Consider the following 8,637-nt stretch of genomic DNA (forward strand, 5'->3'; position numbering starts at 1 on the left):
TCTAATCCCATGCTGTGCCTGTCCTGGGAGTGTTTGATGGGGACAGTGTAGAGAGAGCTTTACACTGTATCTAACCTCGTGCTGTACCTGTCCTGGGAGTGTTTGATGGGGACAGTGTAGAGGGAGTTTTACTGTGTATCTCACCACGTGCTGTACCTGTCCTGGGAGTGTTTGATGGGGACAGCGTAGAGGGACCTTTACTCTGTATCTAACCCCGTGCAGTACCTGTCCAGGGAGTGTTTGATGGGGACAGTGTAGAGGGAGCTTTACTCTGTATCTAACCCTGTGCTGTACCTGTCCTGGGAGTGTTTGATGGGGACAGTGTAGAGGGAGCTTTACTCTGTATCTAACCCTGTGCTGTACCTGTCCTGGGAGTGTTTGATGGGGACAGTGTAGAGGGAGCTTTACTCTGTATCTAACCCCGTGCTGTACCTGTCCTGGGAGTGTTTGATGGGGACAGTGTAGAGGGAGCTTTACTCTGTATCTAACCCCGTGCTGTACCTGTCCTGGGAGTGTTTGATGGGGACAGTGTAGAGGGAGCTTTACTCTGTATCTAACTCCGTGCTGTACCTGTCCTGGGAGTGTTTGATGGGGACAGTGTAGAGGGAGCTTTACTCTGTATCTAACCCTGTGCTGTACCTGTCCTGGGAGTGTTTGATGGGGACAGTGTAGAGGGAGCTTTACTCTGTATCTAACCCTGTGCTGAATCTGTCTTGTCCTGAGGAAGTGCCTGAAAGTAACCAAATGGAAAAGTAACATGTCCCATTCGCTGACGTCACTCACCCTGATTAAAGCAGCGACAGTGCTGCTCCTAGCCTGGTGCTATGGTTGGACTTCATAACAATGAATTTCGAAGTTTAGGCCTTGACCTGTGCTGAAGTATTTGATTGAGAGCCGGGGGGGGGGGGGGGGTAGAACTGCACCAATGACACAATGTTGGTCTGTTGTCAATTACAAAACTACCAGGTGGGTAAACAAATGGAGCAAGTGTCATGTTCAACACACCTGCACTTAAACACAGTGAATTTGAAGATAAAAAGCACGTTGGGAATTTTTTATTGGGGGGGGGGGGGGGGGCGGGGGCGATGGTGATCACCATAGAAAAGAGAAACATTTTGGTGTGCCCCCCAATTGGAAATGGCGCAGTCAGGCTGGGGAAACCCCAGTGGGAATGATCGAGAACTGCAAGCAAAGAGTTTAGCCGTATTCGCTGCCCATAGAAAGTGGCAAATAGGATCTGATGCAGTGTCCCAACCTTTAATCTGGCAAATGCTGACCCGCCCATACCACCTATCACAGAATTTACAGTGCAGAAGGAGGCCATTCGGCCCATCGAGTTTGCACCGGCTCTTGGAAGGAGCACCCTACTTAAGCCCCATAACCCCATAACCCAGTAACCCCACCCAACACGAAGGGCAATTTTGGACACTAAGGGGCAATTGATCATGGCCAATCCACCTAACCTGCACATCTTTGGGCTGTGGGAGGAAACCGGAGCACCCGGAGGAAACCCACGCAGAGAACGTGCAGACTCTGCACAGCCAGTGACCCAAGCCGGAATCGATCCTGGGACCCTGGAGCTGTGAAGCACTTGTGCTAACCACCATGCTATGGTGTTGCCCCACTTCCTGCACTTCCTGGTTTGATAGCACAGCATCAAAGGAGGCTGAGGGATTTGTTAGATTTTAACTTCCCTGATTAACTGGGGCGGAAGGTTTGGTGGTGCAGTGGTCATGTCCAAATATTGGGATTAGGTACCTGGGTCCAAGTCCCATTTGATGGTGTCCATAACCCGGCTGCATTTACATTGGCCTGTGAATCCTTCCAATACTCCCAGCATTGGGGGGGGGTTCCTGGTCAATCAGACTGCAGAAGGCAACTGCAGACCCCTGCAGTACTTTGCCAAACACAATCATCGGCCAATCGAAGGGAAGTCCATGTTTGCCAGCATCCTCTTGGGGCCCAGTACCTGGAGGAGGATTAACCGCCGAGATTTGATCAACTGGCAGTAAAAGCACATTTGGTCTCGACCACCGTTTTATTTCCAACCTTTGCAGAATTGTATTTGTGACTTCGACACTCCTTGCCCACTCCTCACAGTTTTGAACAGAAATGTCACTGAATTTGTCTTGCGGCCAATAATTAGCCTTGCATGAGGAAGGAGGTGTGACTCGCTACCTCAATATTGGCGAAAGTTTGGGGAGGGGGTGGGGAGACGGGTTCAGGGATTGTACAGGTGGGTGCAGAGATGTGCATTCTTTACATTAAAATAGGATTTGCATATTTAAAAATGAGTAATTGTGGATGTTCAAAGCGATGAAATAAAAACCGAAAACGTTGGCAATGCCCAGTAGATCTCGACGGGTGCAGACACTGAGAAATTCTACCCTGCGTTTCCAGCCGTCTGTTGTGTTTTTACATTGTTTAATTATATATTTAGTCATCTGTCACAATGACTGAGCATATCTGTGAGAGCTTCCAGTCCAAACGTGCAGACTGTCTGGTCGAATGGCTTCAGGTTTACTAATGTTTAATAATTTTACAAATTTAAAGGTTTTATTTTGCGGTGGAAGGATATTTTTTTCCGCAAAAGAGATCAACCATTGTATTACTGGCAACACGGTGAGGCGATTCGGTTAAAGGCCAAGAACTAGAATTTCTTTCAGTTGTTTCTGCCTGGGATTGGATGTACAGCCTGGCCCCAGCTATCTGTATTTGTAAAAGTGTTGAATAAATTCTTTGGCTGGCTTCACGGACGCTGAAATGTTTATTTCCTCCTTCGACAATGGCGGCTTGCCTGATGTGACCACCGGATCTTTCAATCTCTTGCTCAGGGACATTTAGAATGTGAAACACGCTCTCCCCGGGCACCAAAACACCCCCACCCCCCGCACCGAGATCACCCCCCCCCCCCCCCCCCCGCACCAAGATCATACCCTGGGCAACAAGACCACCGCACCGAGATCACCCCCCCCCCCCCACCGCACCGAGATCACCCCCAGGCAACAAACCCCCCCCCCCTGCACTGAGATCCGCCCCCCCCCCGCCACCGCACCGAGATCACCCCCCCCCCCCCCCCCCAGGCAACAAAACCCCCCCATATTTTTTTACATAGAATTTACAGTGCAGAAGGAGGCCATTCGGCCCATCGAGTCTGCACCGGCTCCTGGAAAGAGCACCCTACCCAAGGTCAACAACTCCACCCTATCCCCATAACCCAGTAACCCCACCCAATACCAAGGGCAATTTATCATGGCCAATCCACCTAACCCGCACATCTTTGGACTGTGGGAGGAAACCGGAGCACCCAGAGGAAACCCACGCACACACAGGGAGGATGTGCAGACTCCGCACAGACAGTGACCCAAGCCGGAATCGAACCTGGGACCCTGGAGCTGTGAAGCGATTGTGCTATCCACAATGCTACCGTGCTGCCCTTGATGAGCAGCTGAGATAAACCATTTAAAATTTCCACATGGAAGCAGATCTGGTCAAATGTTGGCCACATTGCGCCCCTTGCTGTTGTAATATTGCATTCCCCATGAGAAATGATAGAAAAAAGTTCCCAATGTCCCCTGCAGCCAGTGTGGTAATTATTGTGTGTGTTCCCTGTCGCACTGTGGGAAACGCTGCAATCAATGTGCTCACAACAACATCTCACAAACCACATTAAAATAATGATTAGATAATCTGTTTTATAATGTTGGTTAAGGAATAAATGGGGGCCAGAACACTGCATGAACTTCCCACTCGGATCTTTAACATTCACCTGAAAGGGATGGCAAGGCCTCAGTTTAACCTTTACTCTGAAAGATAGCACAGCACTCCCTCAGTACTGACCCTCTGACAGTGCAGCACTCCCTCAGTACTGACCCTCTGACAGTGCGGCACTCCCTCAGTACTGACCCTCTGACAGTGCGGACTCCCTCAGTACTGACCCTCTGACAGTGCAGCACTCCCTCAGTACTGACCCTCTGACAGTGCAGCACTCCCTCAGTACTGACCCTCTGACAGTGCGGCACTCCCTCAGTACTGACCCTCTGACAGTGCAGCACTCCCTCAGTACTGACCCTCTGACAGTGCGGCACTCCCTCAGTACTGACCCTCTGACAGTGCGGCACTCCCTCAGTACTGACCCTCTGACTGTGCGGCACTCCCTCAGTACTGACCCTCTGACAGTGCGGCACTCCCTCAGTACTGACCCTCTGACTGTGCGGCACTCCCTCAGCACTGACCCTCTGACTGTGCGGCACTCAGTACTGACCCTCTGACAGTGCAGCGCTCCCTCAGTACTGACCCTCTGACAGTGCGGCACTCCCTCAGTACTGACCCTCTGATAGTGCAGCATTCCCTCAGTACTGACCCTCTGACAGTGCGGCACTCACTCAGTACTGACCCTCTGACAGTGCGGCACTCCCTCAGTACTGACCCTCTGACAGTGCGGCACTCCCTCAGTACTGACCCTCTAACAGTGCAGCACTCCCTCAGTACTGACCCTCTGACAGTGCGGCACTCCCTCAGTACTGACCCTCTGACAGTGCAGCACTCCCTCAGTACTGACCCTCTGACAGTGCGGCACTCCCTCAGTACTGACCCTCTGACAGTGCGGCACTCCCTCAGTACTGACCCTCTGACAGTGTAGCACTCCCTCAGTACTGACCCTCTGACAGTGCTGCACTCCCTCAGTACTGACCCTCTGACAGTGCTGCACTCCCTCAGTACTGACCCTCTGACAGTGCTGCACTCCCTCAGTACTGACCCTCTGAGTGCGGCACTCTCTCAGTACTGACCCTCTGACAGTGCAGCTCTCCCTCAGTACTGACCCTCTGACAGTGCTGCACTCCCTCAGTACTGACCCTCTGAGTGCGGCACTCCCTCAGTACTGACCCTCTGACAGTGCAGCACTCCCTCAGTACTGACCCTCTGACAGTGCGGCACTCCCTCAGTACTGACCCTCTGACAGTGCGGACTCCCTCAGTACTGACCCTCTGACAGTGCGGCACTCCCTCAGTACTGACACTCTGGCAGTGCAGCACTCCCTCAGTACTGACCCTCTGACAGTGCGGCACTCCCTCAGTACTGACCCTCTGACAGTGCAGCACTCCCTCAGTACTGACCCTCTGACAGTGCAGCACTCCCTCAGTACTGACCCTCTGACAGTGCGGCACTCCCTCAGTACTGACCCTCTGACAGTGCGGCACTCCCTCAGTACTGACCCTCTGACTGTGCGGCACTCCCTCAGCACTGACCCTCTGACTGTGCGGCACTCAGTACTGACCCTCTGACAGTGCAGCGCTCCCTCAGTACTGACCCTCTGACAGTGCGGCACTCCCTCAGTACTGACCCTCTGATAGTGCAGCATTCCCTCAGTACTGACCCTCTGACAGTGCGGCACTCACTCAGTACTGACCCTCTGACAGTGCGGCACTCCCTCAGTACTGACCCTCTGACAGTGCGGCACTCCCTCAGTACTGACCCTCTAACAGTGCAGCACTCCCTCAGTACTGACCCTCTGACAGTGCGGCACTCCCTCAGTACTGACCCTCTGACAGTGCAGCACTCCCTCAGTACTGACCCTCTGACAGTGCGGCACTCCCTCAGTACTGACCCTCTGACAGTGCGGCACTCCCTCAGTACTGACCCTCTGACAGTGTAGCACTCCCTCAGTACTGACCCTCTGACAGTGCTGCACTCCCTCAGTACTGACCCTCTGACAGTGCTGCACTCCCTCAGTACTGACCCTCTGACAGTGCTGCACTCCCTCAGTACTGACCCTCTGAGTGCGGCACTCTCTCAGTACTGACCCTCTGACAGTGCAGCTCTCCCTCAGTACTGACCCTCTGACAGTGCAGCACTCCCTCAGTACTGACACTCTGACAGTGCGGCACTCCCTCAGTACTGACCCTCTGACAGTGCGGCACTCCCTCAGTACTGACCCTCTGACAGTGCAGCACTCCCTCAGTACTGACCCTCTGACAGTGCAGCACTCCCTCAGCACTGACCCTCTGACAGTGCAGCACTCCCTCAGTACTGACCCTCTGACAGTGCAGCACTCCCTCAGTACTGACCCTCTGACAGTGCAGCACTCCCTCAGTACTGACCCTCTGACAGTGCCGCACTCCCTCAGTACTGACCCTCTGACAGTGCGGCACTCCCTCAGTACTGACCCTCTGACAGTGCCGCACTCCCTCAGTACTGACCCTCTGACAGTGCGGCACACCCTCAGTACTGACGCTCTGACAGTCCGGCACTCCCTCAGTACTGACCCTCTGACAGTGCGGCACTCCCTCAGTACTGACCCTCTGACAGTGCGGCACTCCCTCAGTACTGACCCTCTGACAGTGCGGCACTCCCTCAGTACTGACCCTCTGACAGTGCGGCACTCCCTCAGTACTGACCCTCTGACAGTGCGGCACTCCCTCAGTACTGACCCTCTGACAGTGCAGCATTCCCTCAGTACTGACCCTCTGACAGTGTGGCACTCCCTCAGTACTGACCCTCTGACAGTGCGGCACTCCCTCAGTACTGACCCTCTGACAGTGCAGCATTCCCTCAGTACTGACCCTCTGACAGTGTGGCACTCCCTCAGTACTGACCCTCTGACAGTGCAGCACTCCCTCAGTACTGACCCTCTGACAGTGCGGCACTCCCTCAGTACTGACCCTCTGACAGTGCAGCATTCCCTCAGTACTGACCCTCTGACAGTGTGGCACTCCCTCAGTACTGACCCTCTGACAGTGCGGCACTCCCTCAGTACTGACCCTCTGACAGTGCGGCACTCCCTCAGTACTAACCCTTTTGTGTGTCCGTCCAGATTATGTGAAGTCTCTGAAGTATCCACGTGTTGATGTAGGAATGTTTACCGATGATTTTTTAATGGAACACATGATATATTTAATGTACTAAAGAGATTCCAGCAAATAAATCTAATCCCATCTACAGATCTGGCTGGAATAGTTTTGTTCTTGCAGACAGCACCGTCCACAGACCAGCTTCACCCACCCCCTCCCCTCTTTCTCACTAGACTGTTTTCTTCACTGTTGCCATGGCCGACCTGACCCAGGAAGTACTTTCTCTCTTTGTCCCCGTCCCCATTGAAGTTCCTCACTGCTGGTGGGAACGCAGACCCTCGGCAATTCTGCTGGAACGCAGACCCTTGGCAATTCTGCTGGAACGCAGACCCTCGGCAATTCTGCTGGAACGCAGACCCTCGGCAATTCTGCTGGAACGCAGACCCTCGGCAATTCTGCTGGAACGCAGACCCTTGGCAATTCTGCTGGTGGGAACGCAGACCCTCGGCAATTCTGCTGGTGGGAACGCAGACCCTCGGCAATTCTGCTGGAACGCAGACCCTCGGCAATTCTGCTGGAACGCAGACCCTCGGCAATTCTGCTGGAACGCAGACCCTCGGCAATTCTGCTGGAACGCAGACCCTCGGCAATTCTGCTGGAACGCAGACCCTCGGCAATTCTGCTGGAACGCAGACCCTCGGCAATTCTGCTGGAACGCAGACCCTCGGCAATTCTGCTGGAACGCAGACCCTCGGCAATTCTGCTGGAACGCAGACCCTCGGCAATTCTGCTGGAACGCAGACCCTCGGCAATTCTGCTGGAACGCAGACCCTTGGCAATTCTGCTGGTGGGAACACAGACCCTCGGCAATTCTGCTGGTGGGAACATAGACCCTCGGCAATTCTGCTGGAACGCAGACCCTCGGCAATTCTGCTGGAACGCAGACCCTCGGCAATTCTGCTGGAACGCAGACCCTCGGCAATTCTGCTGGAACGCAGACCCTCGGCAATTCTGCTGGTGGGAACACAGACCCTCGGCAATTCTGCTGGCTAAATGCGCCAGTGCAATGCTGTTCGTCACATCATTCCTGGGGCCTCAGTGGAAGGGACAGGGAGCAGAAGATGAGCGTCAGTTGTTAGATGCCCAATTGCTGTGGAGTCTCTGACACAATGAGGAGGAGGTGGCGGCGCCGAGTTATCGAGTTGGACAATGTTCACTGTTCCCACAGATAGTGCCACTCAATATTTTGAGCACTTTTGTTTTTATTCATAGAATCTGCAGAGTGCAGAAGGAGGCCATTCGGCCCATCGAGTCTGCACCAACCCTCTAAGAACGCCCTACCTGTGCCCACTCCCCGAGGTGGGAATTGAACCCGGGTCCCTGGCGCGGTGAGGCAGCAGTGCTAACCACTGTGCCGCCCCTGTAATTCAGGGCTCCGCGACGTTCCGGCCTCCGCGACGCTCCAGTCTCCTGCTCCCGGCAGTTATGGGCCGTTATTTCCTGGGGGACAGATGACGGACATTGTGAGACACTTGGAGGTGGGTTACACGGGGGCTCTGTAACTGATGGCCTGTGTGTGTGCAGGGCACCTTCACCAAAGGGGATAATACAGGACGGGATGTAAGGAGGATGCAGGCAGACAGGTATTAATTGGCTCGAGGGGGGTGGGGTGCGGTGTGAGGGACGGGGAGTGATGCCAGGGGTACAGAGGTGGTGACTCACCCGAGTTGCCTTAAGGAGGTTGTTCACCTTCTATCGTCACTGCGTGCCAGTCCTCCTGGATAGGCCACAGTGCTCGCCACCTCTGCCTGGTCACCACACTGTTCAGGTACACTGAGGGACTTAT

Source organism: Scyliorhinus canicula, chromosome 18 (genome assembly GCF_902713615.1).
Source record: "Scyliorhinus canicula chromosome 18, sScyCan1.1, whole genome shotgun sequence".
In the NCBI taxonomy this organism is placed as follows: Eukaryota; Metazoa; Chordata; class Chondrichthyes; order Carcharhiniformes; family Scyliorhinidae; genus Scyliorhinus; species Scyliorhinus canicula.